This window comes from Solenopsis invicta, chromosome 3 (assembly GCF_016802725.1).
Source record: "Solenopsis invicta isolate M01_SB chromosome 3, UNIL_Sinv_3.0, whole genome shotgun sequence".
Lineage (NCBI taxonomy): Eukaryota > Metazoa > Arthropoda > Insecta > Hymenoptera > Formicidae > Solenopsis > Solenopsis invicta.
In genome coordinates this window covers 11,438,239-11,460,855 of record NC_052666.1, presented here as the reverse complement: position 1 = coordinate 11,460,855, position 22,617 = coordinate 11,438,239, and the positions used below count along the sequence as shown (strand labels likewise).

The 22,617-nt window shown below is 36.5% G+C and overlaps 1 pseudogene; it reads left to right on the top strand.

Moving 5' to 3' along the window:
• Positions 1-467: 467 nt before the first annotated feature.
• LOC113005784 lies at positions 468-4,539 on the top strand (annotated as a pseudogene).
• The last annotated feature ends 18,078 nt before the right edge of the window (positions 4,540-22,617 follow it).

The window sequence follows — 22,617 nt, the reverse complement described above, 5'->3', positions numbered from 1 at the left end:
GACAACGCTCGGCCACATGTTGCTCAGGTCGTTAAAACCTATCTGGAAACATTGAAATGGGACGTCTTACCTCATCCGCCGTATTCTCCTGACATCGCCCCTTCAGATTACCACTTGTTCCGATCAATGGCGCATGGCCTGGCTGAGCAGCACTTCCATTATTACGAAGAGGCCAAACACTGGGTCGATTCGTGGATCGCCGCAAAAGACGAGCAGTTTTTTCGACGCGGGATTCGTATGCTGCCCGAAAGGTGGGAGAAAGTAGTGGCCAGCGATGGACAATACTTCCAAGAATAAGTATGTAACCATTTTTCAACAATCAATCCTCAAATTTTGACAAAAAACGGCGGTTTTCAATTTGTACTCCTAATATTATTATTATTAATATTACTATTATTACTATTACTATTATTATTATTATATCACATTATTATATTACATTATTATTATTAATTATTTTTAATCTAATGGAGTCTGTGGTACTTACCAATTAATTTTATTTTAAATCAAATTATTACAGTTTAAAAGTCATTTCCGTGTTGCAAGAACAACAGTCTACAGATTAACAGAGCTGCATGAACATTGCGGATTTTACCCGTCTGATTCGAGACACGGAAGTAGCAAGCGTACTATTGCAGAAATAGATATTTTATCATTTTTGTGGTAAGTTGGTATTTATATTTGTACTGAATTACCATTAATTTCTGCGTTGATAGTAACTGTATATTCCATATTTATGTTTGCTGGGAATAAAGTCTGTCTCAGAGATGTTTCATAGAGATTTGGAATTTGTCATGCAACAACTTTTAGACAAAACGACCCGTAATTAATTTTTTAATTATATATATGGCTCCTAGGATTATAAAATTTGAAGACAATGAAACCTCTGCAAACAAGTTTTTACAAGTATGTTAATCTAAAGCTAATTAATATTGTAGTAAAGATAATTAATAATGTAGTGTATGACTTTCTTTCTCTCTCTCTTTCTCTTGACATGTGCGTGCGTGCGTGCGCGCGCGCGTGTCTCTGTGTGTCTCTGTGTGTGTGTGTGTGTGTGTGTGTGTGTGTGCGCGCGCGCGCGCGCGCGTGCGTGTGTGTGTGTATAGCAAAATTGTTAATACAAGAAAGCATTAATATAACAATTAATTGATTAAAGTGTATATAACTTTTAGATTTCGGGTTTTCCTAACTTACTCGGTTGCATTGATGGGACATCAATTAATGTGCAAACATCAGCACATAAAATAAAATTAAGATACGTGTTACGTCCTGCAGAGTAACAATTCTTTTCTTTCGAAATCGATGCAGCCAAGCAACCGAAAATTACGAAAAGATGGTCTATCTTAACCGCGCAGATACGCTAAAATTGTCCGGTCGACTCAATACGGTTGGTCTACCCTTGACACGTAGCGATTTTGGCAGAAGCAAGCGTTGAAACGCGGATGATTGACCCCATCGATAGGAAACACTTGTCGCGCAATTAATAGGTAACGCGTGGGCAATAATAAGAGATAGTACACCTGCGGATTAAAATCCCATAGGAATCATAGGCAGAATCAGGTATAAAAGGAAAGAGCTCCGGAGCTCGCGAGTACTTACAGCACTTTTTTCATTCTGCTCAATCGCTCATTTTCGTCATTCATTGTCCGCGATTCACTCCAGTTCGATCCGTCGCACATTCCGTGACATTATATGTCCGAGTTTGTGACGTTCGGATTCGTACTCGTCATACTTAAATTTGACGCGGCATTGTGAGAATTAGTCAACAAGTTCTTTTGCAACTTCCGAACACTCTGAGTGGCAATCGTCGACCAGCCGTCCGCCGTTGTAAGCTGAATCCGCTCCGCCAAACGCCAAATCGTTCGCACCTTCATAAATTTCAACCAACAGTAAGTCTTAGCCATCCATTATTATTTTTTTTTACTCTCCATAAGACTACCTTCTCTCTCTAGTAAGATATTTATTATATTTTTTAAAATACTTATATACCCAGTACTATTTTACTACCCTTCTTTTCCTCCCTCTATTACTCTCTTTACTTTCCGCAGGATACAATCGAATTCTCTTTCGATTGAATCCACAATTCTTTTACTTCCTGCAGGATACAATCGAATTCTCTTTCGATTGAATCCGCAATTCTTTTACTTTCTGCAGGATACAATCGAGCTCTTTCGATTGGATCCGCGACTCTCTTTACTTTCTGCAGGATACAATCGAGCTCTTTCGATTGGGTCCGCGACTCTCTTTACTCTCTGCAGGATACAATTGAGCTCTTTCGATTGGGTCCGCGACTCTCTTTACTTTCTGCAGGATACAATCGAGCTCTTTCGATTGGGTCCGCGACTCTCTTTACTTTCCGCAGGATACAATCAAGCTCTTTCGATTGGGTCCGCGACTCTCTTTACTCTCTGCAGGATACAATCGAGCTCTTTCGATTGGGTCTGCGACTCTCTTTATTTTCTGCAGGATACAATCGAGCTCTTTCGATTGGGTCCGCGACTCTCTTTACTTTCTGCAGGATACAATCGAGCTCTTTCGATTGGATCCGCGACTCTCTTTATTTTCTGCAGGATACAATCGAGCTCTTTCGATTGGGTCCGCACCTCTCTTTACCTTCCGCAGGATACAATCGAATTCTTTTTCGATTGAATCCGCAATTCTTTTACTTCCTGCAGGATACAATCGAATCCTTTTTCGATTGAATCCGCAACTCTCTTTACTTCCCGCAGGATACAATCGAATTCTCTTTCGATTGAATCCGCAACTACCTTTTAATCCCTGCTGGATACAATCGAACTCTCGTTCGATTGAATTCGCAGCTTTCTTTGCTTCCATCAAAAACAAAGAATTCCTTTCCTTTTATTAATTCAAACTCTTTCCTTTTCTTTCTTTCAAGAAGTTACAATCTAGATTTTATTTTCCTTTATTAGAAAGAGAGAACGTAGCCTTAATTCTCAAATTCATTCTAGTGCGTAAGCGAGTCCCTGAACATGAATCTCGAAGAGGCATTAAGAACTGTCGGAATCGTCAAAATAAGAAAGTCCGGAAGCTTGGCGCATCGTTATCGCTCTCCAAAAAATTCAACAATTTGCGAGGAGAAAATTCTGTTTTGCCTAGCGCTCTAATTAATTTAAGAACTTCCGACGAACCGACCGATTCGTCTCCACCAGTCTCAAATCTGTCCGCCGAATCATTCTCTCTTTCCCCCTCTTACTCCCCTGAACCTCATCATCCCTCCCCTTCTTACTCCCCTGAACCTCAAGAAAACCCGCATTCCTACTCATTATTTACTCCCGAAGAAATAGAAAATATCGTAAACGAAAATATCAAAACGAATCAAAGAGCAGCCAACGAATTGGAAGAAATCTTCGACTCGGTCCAAAACTACCTGGATAACTAAAATCCCCTGATCACAATACACACCCACACACGCACATTTATATCTCGTTAAGCACAAATTAGAATTTAAGTTTATAATTGCATTTTCTGTTAAGATTTCTTAAATCAATCATAAGATTTTTCTTTCTTTTATCATACATGTTCTCTGCTAACAAAAATGTTATTCGTAAATTAATTATTATTATTTTAATAGTTACCACCTATCATTGTAATCGTTTATTTCTTTTATTATGTTAAAATAAATTGTAATCTTTAATTTTAACCATTTTCTTTTATTTCAATCACCTCTAATTCCCGCTCCGATCCCGCGTAAAAGCGATTTAATTCGCTTACGCAAAATAAGGACTACACGAATGCAAAAGTTTGAATGAGTCATAGGTCGTCATTCTCGACACCTGACCTACATTCTGACTCACCTGACGCATTCGACTCGTCGCACTCGCCCGGAAACATGTGTGCGCGAGATTAGGCCTGTTCCGTTCTTCCTATCTCACTCAAATTATTTCCATAAGTTTTTACCTGCTAATCGAGACCTGCCGAGAGACTTATTTTGAGAATTCTGGACGTAACATACGTAAACAGACATGATATTCCTGCAGTCACATTATAGGACATATGTGATGCTCGAAAAAGGTTTATTGATGTCTTTACTGGGATTCCAGCAAAGATGCATGATTTAAGAGTTCTGAAACTGTCGGATATTAATAATGAATTACCACGAATTTGTGGGGAAAAATTTCATATATTGGGAGGCGCAGCATACTATACACACCTATAAAAGAATGGCTAGTGATTCCTTACAAAGATTATGGAAATCTATCCGATAAACAGCGACAATTTAACAAACAGTTCTGTGCTACTCGAGTATTGATCGAGAATGCATTCGGGCTCTTGAAAAATTGTTTTCGACAACTCATTGAATTGGATCTCCATAATGTTGATAAGATATCGAAATTCATAATTTGTTGTTGTGTCTTGCACAATTTATGTATTGACAACGACGATGAATTTACTTTTGATGTTAATATCATTTTAGACAATAAAGAATGTAATGATGAAGGTGCAGGAGAGCAAGAAACTCTACTCCGGAAATTAGGAGAAATTAAAAGAGATCATTTATTAAATATACTTTTCCCATAAAATAAGATTTAATACAATAATAACAATAATTACATATTGCATATTTCTTTGTTGTTTGTAAACCATATTTGTTGTTTATAAACTATAAATAATAAACATTTTTGTTCGTAAACATTTAGTATAAAAAGGTTTAATACAATAATAATAATAATTACATACTGCATATTTTGTTGTTGTTTGTAAACCATATTTCTTGTTTATAAACTATAAATAATATACATTTTTGTTCGTAAACATTTAGTATAAAAAAACCACTTTTTAGCTAATAATAAAAGTAATGTTATATCTAGTAATAATATTGGTAGTAATATTCTACGTATGAAAAAAAAAAAGAAATAGTAATACTGTATTTATGAAAAAAGAGATAGTACATTCGCGACAATATAATTATTATTTAACTTAGTAATATACTCAGATAGCACAGAGAAGTCAAAAGAAATAAAAAAAATTCATGTTATGTCATCAATTTTGAGTTCATTTTGAGACGCAAAAAGAATTTTTTTTCTGAAAAGTCAGAAAAATTTTTTTTGCATCTCAAGTAAACTCCGATTTGATGACATAAACCTGAATTCCTTTTTTAATTCTGTGTACTATCTGGGTAGGTAGAAAACAATTCATAAGATTTATGTATATAACTATAATGTTTTCATGAAACAAGATAATACTTATTTTTTTTAACAATAAGATAGGAATATTAATATTTCGCATAACACTGATGTTATCATTCAATTTATCAAACATGCAAATAATTGCATACATTTAATACATATAGCAAAAGTATCACAGAATCTGATCATATATCAAATATATATTGTTATTTGCTGTACTATTTGCTCTCGAAAATGTGTATTAAAAAAATACTGTGTTTAAAATGACTTACTATATTTTTATGACAAATCCTAGTTTTAGTTCTTTTCGCAATAACGTTTATATACGAAAATATAAGATATTTTGCTTGATTATAAGAAAATATTATTTTATATTAACAATTTGAATTAATATAAAATAATTTAATGCTAGTATAAAAAATAAGGAAATTAAAAAATTTATTAATAATTGTATTTGTGTCACACGCGGCTATTGACTCCTTATATCTCATCAAAGAGTTAGGAGAGTCAACAATTCAAAATATTAACGTCGATAAAGAAAAAAAAGTAATGAAAAAAAAAAATTATGTAAAAAGCAAACATAAAATAATTAATGGAACATAATATATAAAAAACAAAATTATTAATAAAAAAATTATTAATAAAAAAATATTTTATAAAGTCAGTCTTTATATTTATATAGGTTGTTTTCCTTTTAATGAACTAGACGACACAAGTGTATTCTATCTTTGTTACTAATTGACTACAAAAAAATTAAAAGAAAAGCAGCCATATTTCATAGTTCTATGTTATATCTATTAATATATTTGGTTTTTCTTTCTTGACTAGTCTGCATTATTTTATCACTCTGTATTCTGTTTGGCAAACAACTCACGTATCAAATTTAACTTCTCCTGATGTCGCTTTTTTTGTTGAAGCTTCTTTTTTTTTCAAACAATTCTATCCTTATCTCTTGATTGCTCCGCTTCAATCTTCTTGCTTTTGGTGACCCATCAATGGCATGTTTGGCGAGACCACTGTTGCAGATTCCTTCCGAATCTTTTTCACGTTTTTAACTTAGGATATTTCACACCTCTAGCACTTTGCAATACCTCAGGTTCAATGCTGTCATCTACACGTGCAATTTTGCGTAATTCTTCTTCAAATGGTATCTCTTCTTTAGAATTATCCGACTTATTGTTATTTTCTACTGCTTTTTTCTTTCTTTTTAAGACAGTTTTGTACCGATTTTCAATTTGTAGAGGAGTTTTTGAATTATTTAATATTTTCATCATGTCTGCAGATATTTTTAACCACATGAGTTTCTTCGTTTTAAATTTTTTCATTGGACCAATATCGGGTAAGTATGTTTCATATTTGTCGAGAATAAATAAAGTAGCTGAATTGGTACAGTTATCTTAATAACATAAAATTTGGATATTAATAACATATATTTTAAAATGACAAAATTTATTAATCATTGAACAGCATACAATTAAAGTCTTACTAACATAAACGCAGTTTTATGCAATACTGTAATAAACGTAAAGTATAACAATAATCAAAAATAAATCAAGAAGCTCGGTCGAGCATTGCGCCAAAGTAGACGTGCCAGTGAGAGACCGACCTCTTTTCCGCGAGTCAGCGAATTCCACACATATGAGGTTATCAGATCTCAGTAACGGCTGGAATGATCAAGTTCTGAAGTCTTAATCGATAGCTTAGGGACGAATTGTATAATAAAAGTGTTTTTATTTTTTCTCTCCGTGCCCTAGGAACGAAGATATCGCGACGCAAAGTCTAAATTTCGACGTTTACATATGTAAGATACGTCGTCATTGTCGTCGCCTTTCAGGAATTCTGCCTTTCATATTTTCGACACGAGTGGCGCTGGCATACTTCAGTCAGCCGTAGGCGACTTGTGGTGTACTTGTGGTGTATGTGGTGCAGTACTTCTTGATCATCATAGCCGCCGTGACAGGTTCTTTAACCCGATATTTATTCGTCAATCGTTAACAATAATCTTGGTTCGCGGGGCAGTCCAACACTTTTTCAATTAAATTCGTCTGTTTCGTGTAAAAACGCGCCGAATTGATTGAGTCTATTCATCAATATAGAAGGTCGCGGGTAAGTTATACGTCATATAAGTTATTTGCTAATCAATTTACTTCTTGTGTAACAAACCGCCTTTCCGCGCCCCCCTTAGATCGTCCACCGTTCCAGGCTGTCCGGCCGAACAACCGCCGGATAGAGAGAAACTGACGCACAGCGCCAATAAGATTGTAAAACCGACGCGCGTATACGCATCCGCGCGTCGAAAGATCTCCGCGGGCACGCGCTCGACCGGCGGCCGCTGGACTGATCTCGAGCGGCAGGGATTCCCCCTCCGATAGCGTACCGTTCCGTACCCCCGCACCGTCCCTGCCCTCGAGACTCGACTATATCAGCGCCGCCGCTCCTATAGTCGAGACTTTTTTTCCGTCCGCCTTCCGTCCGAGAAAGAAGTGTATCCCGAGCGCTCAGTGGAATTAAGCGAACTTAGCTTCAGTTAAGTGATCTTGACACGAGCCATCTGTCTCCTAGACCGCCGGTTCACGGGCTCAAGTCCATCTTGGGCTCCACCAGGAGATCCTGGTAGCCGGCACTTTCCCGATCCGCCGTCCTGTTCCAGTATCGATTCACGACTCGGGGTGTGGAGTTCCGCGTCTCCACCAAGTGATCTTGGCGTGAGTTAATTACCACCGCCGCATAACATCGCGCTACTAACCACAGCGCGTCGCGATCGGGTTTGAAAAGTACAGCTGTACCGCGCGCGCGACGTCTCCGGCCGTGGCCACGGCCTTCGGCAAGGCCACGGCACCAACGCGTCAATAGGGATTCCGAATTCCGAGAATCTCGGCTCTGAATCTCGCGCCTGTAAATACCGCCTGTAGATACCGCGTTTAAACCCGGCCGTTCCGACTATTGCGTCATACGTTCCGTTTTTCCGTCCGCGCGTTCTGATTCTCCGTTTGTCCGTTCGCGCGTAATTCTAAGCTTTTGTTACGTCCGTCCGAGCGTCATCGTCATTCGTCTGTCCGCGCGCCGCGTCTAGAACGCTCCGATATTGTACGGTACCGACAGACGCGAAATAAAGTCTATTTTATTTATCAACCATCCACGTCTAGTTCTTTTGGCGACCTCATCCGCGTCCTCACCCGCCGAACTCACGCCGCCCCGTGCATGGAAAAGCCAGGTCGTTTCACTTGTAAATATAAAAAAAAACAGAATGTTATTAGAATGTTTGATTCATGTAGTTTAATATCTTGTATATTAGGTTATATTTGTTGGAATAAATCTGTATGTATTGTAAAAATTGAAAATGAGATATTGTATATTATTATGTCAATCATATGTTGTATATTATAACACTTGGGGTTGCGCATCAAATTTTCCAAGTGTTATAACACATGATTGACAAAGTGCATATGAATCTTGTAACGAAACAAAGCTAATTAGATGGAATGCGCGTTATTAATTCTATCTTTGTGCAAATCTTAGAAGTTTGCAACGCTTGGGAGGCGTATCGCGTCGTGCGTACTAATAAATTAGTAATATGTATAATTGCTGGTGTTGCTGTCAACGAATGTGTCCCAAATAAGTTTCAAATTAAACACATTTTTATTTCTCATATAGAGAACCAAGTACGTGAATACTTTGTGTTACATTTCATTTACAGGAAATGGTCAGAGAAATGGAAGGTGAAAGAAAGATTTTAATATACGGATAGAAGGAAAGAAAGAAGAACGGGGACAAAAAAGGAGTCTAAAAATTAGAAAGAGAAAGAGAGATTGAAGGACCATAATAGGACCATAAAATAGGAATAAAATAAAAGGGAAAAAAAGGAAATAAAGAAGACGGAAAAAGTAAACATTTTTAAATAAAGTATAAAAGAAATTACAAGTGCAATTGAACATGGGTTTGAAGGTTATTTTTAATAATTGGTAAATATCATATCATATATGTTTTCAGATTTTCTGTAATAGAAAGGACAATTTATTTAATCGAAAATTATCTCTTTTAGAAAAGAAGAGAAATGAAATAATGTAAAAAGGAAGGAAGAAGAATTGTGAAAGAGTAAAATAGAAAAAAAATAGAAAGGAGAAAAGAATTAAAGAAGGCGGAAAGGGTAAAGATTTTTAAATGAAGAACAAAAGAAATTAAGAATGCAATTGAATTCGAATTTGATGGTCTTTTTTTAATAAGAGGGGGAGTATTACATGATATTTCGATATTTTATAATTTTATATTATAAAAATGAAAATTTCTTTAACCGAACATTATCTCTTTTAGTACAGATTTTAAGAAAGTGCAATAAAGGTAGAGAAACGAAGAGGAATGATATAATGTAAGAAGGAAGGAGGAATAATTGTGACAGTGTAAAATAGGAATAAAATAGAAAGGAGAAAGGAATTAAAGCAAGCGTAGATGTACAGATTTTTAAATAACAGACAAAAGAAATTAAGAGTGCAATCTTACACGTCGACGAAAACATTGACGGTCCTGGCGATTTTATCATTGTAGAATGAAGCACAGGTGAATCCAACGCGACGTTCGAAAGTTTCCTTTTTCCCGATGTTAATTTTGAATATTCGTGAGATGCTCCATCGTCGTGGTCGTCGTCGCTATCTTTGTGTTTTTTCGTAGTATGTTTTGACTCTTCTGCCTTGATATCTTTAACCTCTTTCTTAATCGGCTGGGATTCCTCGATAATCTGTTTCAGAGGTTTGATGATAGGCTTGAAACGTCTCTCCATCGCGATATCCTCTTCGATTTTATCGAATTTATATTTTAGGGCGCGATGCTTTTTGCGGATTGCCTGGCTCGTCTTTTCAATTTCTTTCGCGAGTTTCTCGCGATTACGTATATTAGCCATGATGAACGTCTCTGTTTAAGGTATCGAAAACGACTAATTGTTTCGCGGTACCGCGAACTCGTTAAATCCTCTTCTGTATCGTCCATTAGTGAGCGAGCTATCTTTGTCTATCACTAGAAAACCGTATTTGCGCTGCCAACAAGCATGGCACAATACGCAAAATTCGTCGTACGACATGTCGGTGTTCACGTGGTCGTTGTAAATGTGTCTCAGGTTGGTACTATCTTGTTTTAACAGAATTAGGAGATTGGCATTATCGCGAATCAGACGTTTTGATATCCTCGCGTACGTTTGACAAAGGTAAAAGCAGTCGAATGAAGAGTGGCGGCCCATTGAAAAGTATTCTCTGATCGCATCTTGCTTATCGCAAACAACGTCGTCAAAAACGAAGATAGAATTCGGACGAGCCTTCCTCGGCGGAACGGCACCGCTATTATTTGAGAACGTAAAGTATCCAATATCGCCGATTGATGTCAACAGATTTTCGAGATATCGATATTTTGGCTGCTGTAGCGACTTCGAATATACGTAAACATTCTCGAAACGTACACCGTGCGGCCTCTCGAGCAGACTTATAAGAACGTTAGTTTTGCCGCACGAAGATGGGCCCGCAATTATGGCGCGGATGGTACTCGGCAGCATTTTACCGTGTTTTCGCAACTGCGCGCTTTCCCCCATTATTTGCAATTTCTCGTCGCAGTTTGTGACGCGTATCGTACGTGACTGCCGCACGAATTTCATGTTTAACACTAAACTCGCGTGACACCTCGAGCGCCTATATATAGACGCGCGAAATCTTGAAGCGCTCATTAGCGAAAAAATGTTTCTCGCGTTGTCATCTCCCTGCCATGTTCTTGATCTGAGCACTGAGCAGTTGGAATATATACCAAAGATCGTACTTTAATGCGTGTGCGGCAACTACATCGATCACCTTTGGCCACGACTTCTGAAACATATACAGACGGACCCGGAGGTTCAAACGTATCGTCACTGCAAAGAGCATCACAACCATCCGTGGCAGCGGACGCACATCAACGGTCCCGTGCCGAGAGGATTAAGGATTGCGAAGAATGTCAGCGTCGAGCGAAGGTCGCGTTGGAGGTCTGTTGAATCGAGCCATAAACGCGCTTTCTTTCGAATTACATATTCCCGACTATCAGTTTTGCGGTCCGGACACTCGGTTAAAGAAACGATTGGCCAGACGCGACAGAGGCGTAAATCCATTGAACGGCGTGCCGCGAACACGATATTGAGTACTCTCTTAGTAATGAACACGCGGCCGACAAGGTGCTCGCCAATAAAGCGCTGGGACGCGTCATCGCAAAAGATTCGACTATCGGTGAGAGAGCTGCCGCTGCAGCCGTTTGGGCAACGATGAAGGCCAAGACCAAGATCGGCATGGGTATGAAGGTGAAAAAGAGGAAAACAACAACGACGAAAAAACGAATACTTCCGTCGGCGAAGCGAGGTAGCCTGTTGTCGATTCTACCAATCTTGGGCGTAATCGGATCATTAGTCGGAGGAGCAGCCGGTGTAGCGAAAGCGATAAACGCCAACAAAGCCGTGCAACGCTAGCTCGAGGAGCTGCAACGTCACAATCGCGCGATGGAACAGGGTCACGGTCTACATTTAGCTCCATATAAAGACGGACGAGGATTATACCTGGGCCTATACAAAAATGGACGAGGTGTATCAGTGAAGTAAAAAAAAAACGCCGAAAAGACGATAAAAATGCCCACAGGCGTGACCACCGTGATGTACAATTGAACCAGCTGGCGAGACGTATGCGCATATCGTGTTTTAGAGGTGTTTTCATGCTCGATGCTTTACCGTCGAACGGCGTGCGTCTAAATAAGAGCGCCATCGTTAATCTAGACGATACTACGGGGCCTGGTACTCACTGGGTAGCGTTTGCAAAGAGGAGCAACCGCGTCAAATATTTTGATAGTTTTGGCAATCTGCGACCGCCTCGAGATCTCGTGCGTTATTTTGGAAACAATGTTACGATAGACCGAACGTCATGTTAACACTAACGCTCAGCGGAACAAGCGGCGTTTTTGCTGCAAATTATTCACCGCCAATAGATTTGATCGATGGAGACTATGAGCTCGGTTTGACACTTTTCGAGACTTATCACACAATATCGAACGTGAACGCCTCCAATAATAAATTCTATTTTGGCAAGGACGACACGGAACTAACGATATCCGAAAGATCGTATGAAATACCGACCATAAACGAATATTTGAAACGTGCAATTTCGCAGAAACGTCCACGACGCAATGCACCCCATGCAGATAGCAGGATTGCCAATGCCACTGTCCGCGGCAACAACGACGATGATCACGAGGAAACAGAGTTCCCGATAGTGATCCGCGCAAACCATAACACGATGCGGTGCGAGATTAAATGTGCCTACAGAATAAACTTTAGCAACTCAAACAGCATATGATCGCTGCTAGGATTCTCATCGATGTGTATACTGCGACCGCGAAGATGGTACGAAGATCGGGCGTGTCGATAAAAATCATGAATGTGAACATTATACGCATAGAATGCAACTTGATCTAGGGAGCTTACAGCAATGATGCGCGAGTGCACACGTTCTACGAATTTTTACCGAGCATTGCACCGGGATATAAAGTCAGTGAAAAACCTTGTCAAGTCATTTACTTGGGGTGGGTGCCGATAGCGCACATCCCGATAGCCCACCAACCAATCATATTGACTTATCTAACCCAACCTACGGAAAATCTCTAGGCATTGTGAGTGGTTTGTGCGCTATCGGGACCCACCCATTTACTTGCCAGTGTCATACGGAGCATTAGTGATATCACCGTACGCGTTGTCGATCAAAACGGAGGATTGCTGGACTTTCGAGGGGAGGAAATCACGGTTAGGCTGCACGTTCGAAGACGTGCATAATGCTGGTAATAAACGGAGCCGAGCGAGCGCAGAGAGATAACGCATCATTTACCGGGCAATCGACTTTATCGATCGATAATAGATCAGCTGAAAAGAAGAAGAGGCTCAACGCATCAAACGTTAAATATTTACATTTGCTAGGATTTGCAGTTCGAAAATATCCGATATCCTGAACATTGGCGACGAACCAATTTTTGACGATCGAATCGTCAAGATTGAGACTCATGCATATTCACCGTACGCAAACACTACCTTCGGACCTACACAGCGACGAGATAAGAATACCTATACAGCAACAAGATTTGTATACGTTGCCGTGTGAAAGCTTTCTGTACATCGAGGGGCAGTTGACCATGACAAGACCGACTGAGGAGGGCGCCGACGTGGTATCGGGAAATAATTGCGTGGCATTTATGTTCGATGAGATTTGCTATGAACTGGACGGTGTCGAGATCGATCAAAATAGAAACGTGCATAACCAGCACGCTCAAAAACTATGTAACGCTGACATCCGATAAAAACGTGACTCTGCGAAATGCCGGCTGGGAAGAACGAATAACTACCAATGATGGATTCTTCAACTTTTGCATTCCGCTCAACGTGCTATCAGAATTCTGCAAGGATTATAAACGCATAGTGATCAACGCGCGTCACGAGTTGATCTTGATATAAGCGCGCAACGATAACAATTGTCTGACGAGCAATTCGACGTTGGAGCCCTTGCTCCAGTTGTTTAGGATTCAATGGCGCATGCCACATGTGTCATTGAGCGAGATAAATAAAATTTCGATGCTCCGCACAGGAGAGTGGACGTTACCTGAGCATGGCTTTTTGCTCGTGGGATTTGTACGAGTATCCGCCTTTGCAACGCACGACTAAGCATTCGTGGGCAATCAAGACCGCTTCTTAGCTCGAGAAGCCGCGATACGTCTCTTCGCTCTGCAAATCGGTCGAAAAAATATCATGGCCGAGGACACGAGCCGATTCGATCATTGCAATTTGACTAATGTGAAAGTCTATTTGAACTCTGAGTGTTATCCGAGAGAGGATATGAATTTGGATTTTGGTAAAAACAGATGGGCTATTCTACGACATGTACGCGCGTTTATGCAGAGCCTACCTCGGATACGAGATCTCCAGCTGAGTCTCTCCATAACGGAGTTTCTAAACAACGGTCCATTCACCGTGATCGACTGCTGTCGACAAAGCGAATCAATTAAAAGCGCAACCATCGACGTGCGATTGGAATTGGAGACTAATACTAACGTGCCGGCAAATAGTAGCACCTATTGCTTTATAATACACGATCGCATGATTTAGTATAACCTGTTGACAAACATTGCGCGCAAAATCACTTAATTACACGCATATATATTTTATAATACATCGACGTGAACCACAGTCTTTGTTTCGACCGCATCATGTCCGTGCCGACGTTCGTGGACTTGCAAAGTTTCTCCCTCGGACGATTAAGTGGTTTCGTCGTAAAAGAATTCGCTCTTCTTAGAGGGGAAAACGTTCTCGCGCATTTTATCTTTGACAGTCCCCAGCCATGGAATTGGTTGATGAAATCCGAAAAATCCTGCGTCTCTTAGCTGACTGCTATGCATCATGGGCTAACATGGGGCACGGACGGAGTGGTTCCGTACCGGAACGCGAGACAAGTGATTACAACTGCAGTATTGGGTAAAAATTATGACAACAAGGAGATTGTATACGTCAAGACTCTCGTCGAGAAACGAGAATAGCTGAGGGATTTAATTCTGAACGATCGGCGAGAATATGCACGCATCGAAAGTCTGGATGTAAATTACGAAGACGTGGAGAGTGTGTGAAATTAGCCACCCTTTTTTTGAAAATCACTATTTTGAAAATTGTTCCAGATTGTTCTAACTTTGTTCCACATTGTTCCAAAGCGATAATATTTTATTCCTAATGGTACTCTAATAAAACAAAAAAAACTATTTTTTTAGCTGGCCCCCCTTTTTTTGAAAACTACTATTTTGAAAGTTGTTCCAGGTTGTTCTAGTTGTTCCAAACATTGTTCCAAAAGAACAATTCTAAAGGTGATATAAAAGTCGCAAAAAAAAATTTTTTTTAGCTGGCCCCCCTTTTTTTAAAAACTATTATTTTGAAAGTTGTTCCAGGTTGTTCTAGTTGTTCCAAACATTGTTCCAAAAGAACAATTCTAAAGGTGATATAAAAGTCGCAAAAAAAAAATTTTTTTTTAGCTGGCCCCCTTTTTTTTAAAAACTACTATTTTGAAAGTTGTTCCAGGTTGTTCTAGTTGTTCCAAACATTGTTCTAAAAGAACAATTCTAAAGGTGATATAAAAGTCGCAAAAAAAATTTTTTTCTTAGCTGGCTCCCCTGTTTTGAAAATTATTATTTTAAAAGTTGTTCCAGGTTGTTCTAGTTATTCCAAACATTGCTCCAAAAGAACATTTCTATAAGTCGACAGAAATCGAGGAAAATAAAAAAAAAAACGTTTTCTGACGAACAAATTCCTGGACGAAGAGTAAACATATCTTCTTTTTCTTGTTCCAATGTGGACCTTTTTATTCTAAATAGTTTTAGGTCTGTGAAACATAGTTCTGCAATATGAATCTTACATCACAATCAGTTCTGTTATAATGTTATAAAGTTTAATTTCTTTATCTTAAAACTCGGGTATTTTAGAAGGATCAACTACAGTACACCTTCAGTCACTGTTTCAGTCACTGAATAAAACTCTACCTAGTTCTTGTCCGTATGTAATATTGTTACAATGAGTATTCAATAATACTAGACAACAACTAAGAATACTGCATACATTTCTACCAATTAAAGCATTAAATAAGAAAAGATAAAAATTTTATTAAATATATATTTTATTTTATATATAATCGTTATATATATTGTTTCACGTAACCGTTATAAATATAAAAATATAAAAATATTTTATGTTTCTACATAAATACATAAATTTACATTATATTTTGTTTTATTACATACCTTTTTTGGCTTACGTAACAAATTATCATATTCTATCCAATTGGTACCATTACGTATAAACGCAGTGTAATGACCAACCGACGTATGGGATTGTTGTCCATAGTACACAACGCATCCAACATGAGTGTAATTTTGTTTATTTAATTGAATGGATACTGGAACATCGTTCAAAGCAGTTATGACTGAAGATTCGATAAACAGTTGTGCACCGTATGATACGCTCATAGAACGTTCCTTATCACATTTACTACACGTAAGTTTTAAAACTTTTCCCTCCATTATTGCATCAACAACTTTTGCATAACCGTATTTGTTTAATATCTCTTCATTTATCGGTAAAATACATTTCTTAACAATTTTTATATTCCCACATATTTGACATGTACATATTTCGACATAACTATAATTTTCTTGGAATACATATTCACATAAATTTACAATGTTCGATAAAGCGTCTATTGTTACAATGTCAGGAGTTGTGATATCTTGTATGAAACATGTCACATCTTTTAAAAGTTCAGCTCGCATTTTGTAAATCGTTTTAGTCGCACCTAATTGTACAAAAGATTTTATAAATTTAAAAGCATCTGTTGAGGCTGTATCTACAATATTTTTAAATTTATCGTACACGCATGCCGCGGCGAGAATTTGCATAACGCTATCAAAACCACATGTATTTTTAACAATTATTTTAATAGATCCTATTTTTAAAATAGGAGAAATATTGCCATTTTTTAATTGACCTAGTGTAACATGTTTTTTTACTAATATTAAACGTGTCCCAACCAGGACATTCATCTAGATAAATACGTTTAGTTTTTTTATTATCATTCTTATTTCGCCAGTTTTGTTCTGCCGCTAATTCACAAGATTCTTCATCTGATTTGTCAGAATTTATTGATGGTTTTATATCTATTTTCGAGCATGTGACAATTTCTGTTGAAACTTGCTTTGCCGTTTCATAATGCATATTAATATTTGACGTAGATGATAATATTGGTTTGTTAATTTCTGACATAGCTAACTTTGCTTTACCGGAAAAAGACCGAATATGTACTGTTAAAAATTTATCTATTCGCATTGATTGCGAACTGTATTGTAATAATCTGTGTTTGATATCATTAAATTCTGACTCAACTGCAGATGAACTTGCATTAATTTTGCCAAATCCAAATTGTGATATCATTACTCCGGAGTATATTGGGAAATATGGTAGCAAGTACTTAACTTTTTGTGCCATTGCTGGACAATAATATGGATTTATATCTACACCCTCAAGAGCATTACGCAAGTCATTAGTGCAACTGTCGAAAAACGTATTGACCCAGGTAATCATTGCATTATTACTAGTAAAATTAATTTTTTCGCTATTTTGGTGTGTATCTCCCTGATTAAGGTCTGTCAATAACAAATCCGATTCGTCTACATTGCGACCAATCTCAGTACCCCGATCAGCAATTTCATCTATATCGGGAACTCCTTTAATTTTATTACACAACAAAATTCGAGATTCTTCAGCTAAAGTATCTTGCTGATTCTTATCTTTTCCAACATTTTCACTAGAACAGAGAATAATCGTTGCTCGCACAATTTGTTGTAGGTTAGTAAAATCTGTTGTTTTTGTTAATAAACACATTATCATTGTGTAAAATGTTTTTACTTTAGGATGGACAGATGTAAAAATTTTCCATCTAGTTATAAAACTAACATAATGCGAAATATCTAAACGCAAAAAACACGTTGGTATGTTCTCGCTCTTATTTGCAATTAATAAAAAACATCTTGATAAATATTCTTTTAAGTCATTACAATCACCAAATGCTCTTACAATAGCACCCATTAATGCTCTATCAAAATCACAAACTATCTGTTGTGGACGTGGAAAACTTGTTTTATGCAAACTACCGATTCGACGTATTTCCAATAATCAATAAAGAATTGCATTTGTGTGCTGCGCAGCGCTTAACATTTGAAATACAGGCATTTTTGCAGTTGGAGTTTCGCATACAATTTGATACAAGTATATATGACTTGATAATTCTCCATTTGGCAATTTTAATTTTTTTACCAAGGATCCAGTCGCATCTATTGAAATATAATTTGGATATTGCATATATATTGCTATTTGTTCTAAAGTCCAATAATGAACGAAAAACGGGTCTAACGAAATAGAATGTATTATACCAACGTGTAATTCATATTTCATTTTAAGAATATCTTTTATGGGGTCTATTTCGTTATTCGCACCTAACTGAATATCTTGTTTCTCTTGTTTAGCTTTTCGCAATACGCTATTAACAGATAAATGTGGAGGTTCCGAATCGCCTAAATCCATAAGTTTGTCTGCTTCCGTTCTGCGCCACTGACAGGGTAATTGATGATTTTCTGCCAATATTTTGGATACTTTTACTCTCCTCTGCCCTTTGAGCTGACATTTTTTTTCATGTCTTAGGATTCATCAAAATTACTAATCTTGCATTCCATAATAACATCGGTTTTAGGTGGAGGCTTGTTAACAACATGACCTAAAAATGTATTATTGCATTCTTTACATAATCCCTTAATGGTAAGATATATGCCAGTTTCTGAAATTTTAAAATGTTTAAAAACCAACGCGCACGGCAGTTTTGTCGCTTTATGAACAGATGCATATATTTTATCTGTCCAAATTTTACGTTGTAATACGCAATAATTACGAGAACCATGTTTTTTATTAAAATACGATACATCTTCAGGAGACATGCTAACCCAATCTTTATATGCAAATGTGATGTTAAATTCGAGAGTTTTATCTTGTGTAGAATTATCAAAAGAAGATGTACTCTTTTGTAAAAGTAAGGATTGTGAAACATCTACATTGTGAAATTTTCTTATTTTATCTAGAATTCCATATCGATATTTTATCATCATATAAATATATTTTGGTTTAATTTTGTTTTTTAATGCTATACTTATCTTTTCGTGTCTATAAAGTTAGCACACCATAATGGGCACAATCACATAAAAGGTACAGAAGATTTAGTGCTTTTTATGTGCTAATTTATTGCTCTAATCGCGATTTTTGTGCTCCAGCCGTTTAGCCAGAAATCATTTTTCTACTAACTTTTAAGAAAGTTAGAATGGCATTTCTCATGTCGATGTAATTCGCATATTAAAAAAATACAAAGACGATATAATAACGTGCAATAAAAAAATAGTATCTAAATTGTGTTCAGTTTGGTTAACTGTATCAAGTGAATTAAAAGGAAAAATGTCACCTACTTCGTTGTATATCTTCGTAACATGTAATCGATACAATATTTGTACTGAATTATTGGAAGAAGTTAGAAAGGAACGAAATGTTCGTAGGACGTCCACGAGTTGGCTTCATGATAACAATTTATGTTATATTAAAAATTTTATTAAGTCTTTAATCTTCAATTAGATTAAGGCAAAATTATATACATTAGAATATATACATTATGTTATATACATTAGAACTTATTTTAAAATTATAATTTTAAATATATTATTTACATTTTATACGGGTACCTGTAACTGTGGTCGGCATTTGTATTGTACTATAAATGTTAATATGGATTTAAAAATCGTATATTTTAATTGCACAGTAAAAGAGACGTTAGCAAACGGAGAAGCAGAATGTGGAAAACGCTATCTTAGAGCACCAATAAGGCAAACTGTTGCTAAACAGTTACAAACTAAATCTGTCGATGTATGTCGTACTGAGAAAGCAGACGAACTGATGAAGGAAGGAGATCCTGAGCCTCCTCGTGTGTATACATCATCAGTTTTACATACAACTGAAACTGAATTTAATAATACCAAATATTTACATAAAGATCCCATAATAGCACTATGCATGATGAAACAGGGAATATTTAAAAACAGCATTCATAATATTGGATTGGATCCTTGTTTTGTTCATTACTGAACAAACCATCAAATACACATTTTTCGTGATTACTCTAAAAAACATCCAAGCTGTGTTTGTATAGACGCAATAGGCAGTATAATTAAAAAAATACAGAAATACGGAAATTATTTATCCAAACATATTTTTTTATACCAAATTGTAGTCAACTGTGATGGAGAACAATTTAGCGTTGCTCAAATGCTCTCTGAAAGCCATCACACTAACTTAATTCAGTTTTGGCTTATGGAATGGCTAAGAAGTGGGGCGCCATATCCAAAAAAAGTTGTTACGAATTCTAGTAGAGCACTATTAACAGCGATTGTACGATGCTTTATAACTTGGGAAACTGTTGAAGAATATGCAGATTATTATAGAAATCAATTACTACCTCGTTGCTACATTCGAATAGATGTGGCACATTCATCAAATTGTATGCTACATTTTTAAAAAATTTATCAAAACGGATGAAAGTTTTTTATCTTGCTATAATAGGACAATTAATAAAATGTTCTGATATTGCAAATGCTCGCGAAATTATAAAAGACATTTTAACTGTAGCACAAAGTGAAACAAAAGGGGCTTATATCATCTGGAGAAATATCACAGTGTGGAAAAGTAAAAATGCGATTAAAAGAAATGATAGTAGGTATGTAAACAATAGAATACATGATTTGAAGTAAAAGTTGATATATTATCAATATCATCATTCTATATAGATTTCTAATTTCTGTGTAACAAAGTTTATTTTTATCATCTTTCTAATTTTTAGGCAATGTGAGCCTCTAGTTCTTTTCATTTTTAATTTTTAATGTTTTTAATTTTTATTCTTAATAGTCTTTGCGCTAATAATGAGGAATAGTTAAAACTCCTTAAAAGATATTTAAGAAAGACATTTGATTTTCTACATATATAAAGTATTTCAAGATTAAAGATATATTACATATTTTCAACATAAAAGAAAAATTTGTAATAAAATTACAAATTATTCTACATTATATTTAAAAATAATTTTTTAATATATTAATTAAATTAGTAGAATAAATATATCTTTTTTTTAAAGTAGATTAAATAGATATTTATTAGGACAAAATATCATTGTTCGCTGATTTTGTACAGGTTTGATTTTAAACTCTTTACAACACAAAATTAAAAAAGTGTACGTTTTTACAAATAAATGTAATTTTGCTTTAATTTAAAAAGTTTATGCGTTGCATATTTATGTACAAATGTTTTTGGCAATGACAATTCCAAATTTTTTGTTAAAATTTTGTATTCGGAATGTTAGATCTAATATGATAAAATACTAAAAAATTAAATCTATCTGCATAGATGCGTTCAAATGTAGTATATAAGTTTTTGAGCATACTGATTACGCAAAACATAATAAAAAATTCATATTTTTTTAATTTATATGAAACAGATATTGTTCATGAATATAAAGTTGATAATGTCGAAGAAAATTATGAACATGTAAAAGAGTATACCGATACTGATGAGGTAAATGACAATATCGATATAACGACTTTTCGTAATGCATGGGCAGCATGGGAAGCAGAAATTAATGCGGAAATACTATCTTCAACTGAATGTGGTGATCATGAAAATGCTCACTATTACCCTCAATTAGCGAAACGTCTGCTTAAGGATATTCAGTTTCTTTCACTTTGGTTTTGCATCAATAGAAATCAATTTGGTTACGGTCGAACAGCTTCCAATGCGGCAGTTAAAGGAGAATTTAACAAAATTAAAAATAATTTATTGAAAAATTGTAAACAACAATTAAAAGTCGACAAATTCATCAAAATGCATTTAAATTATATTAATGGCAAAATAAAAATTGTTGATGCAACTCAACGTAATGTGATGGAATCTGTGGAATCTGTTGAATTTGACGTAGAAGAAAATATACGTATACAGACTGAATCACTTGGTTCTTCTCCTTCGAATAACATTTTTCAAACGGTAGATGCTCAAGACAAAACGGCAAAAATTAATGACAAAATTATAATAAATCGAGATTTAAACAACTTATCAAGCCTGTAGTAACACACCAACTGGTGCATATTTACCCTATGATCAGAAAGTACCGGGAATTTTTTATTTAAAAGTACCGCGCATGCGGGAAGCGGTTTATTTTTTTTTCTTATGTTGGTACGACCTTAAGACGCACATCTGTAAGGTTTTAGTGCCATCCGATCATTAGTGTCTGCCTGGCGTTTGTTTACATCAGTCAACTTTTTTCATTTTGCCGCATTTTACCATGAATAATTTTGTTGAACAAAGAGTTTGTTTGAAATTTTTTGTTGCGAACGAAATTTCGTGTGCTGATGCACTGAAAATGTTGCAAAAAGCATTTTGTGAATCTGCTCTATCACAAACAAGAGCATACGAGTGGTATAAAGACTTTAAAAGTGGTCGTACAGTGGTGGAAGATTTCCCTCGTTCCGGACGTCCATCGACGTCGAAGACCGATGAAAACGTGAAGAAAGTGAAAGAAATGGTGCTTGAAAATCGTCATACCAGCTTAAGAAAGATGTCTAGTGAACTTGGCATTGCATATGGAACGGCACAGCATATTGTGGTTGATGTTTTGGGTATGAGACGCGTGGCAGCCAGGCTCGTTCCGAAGGATCTGAATTTCTTGCAAAAACACCACCGAAAGACAGTTGCTGAAGAGATGATTTCTGAAGCCCAAAGTGATCCAACCTTCATGAAACGGATAATTACGGGCGACGAGACATGGGT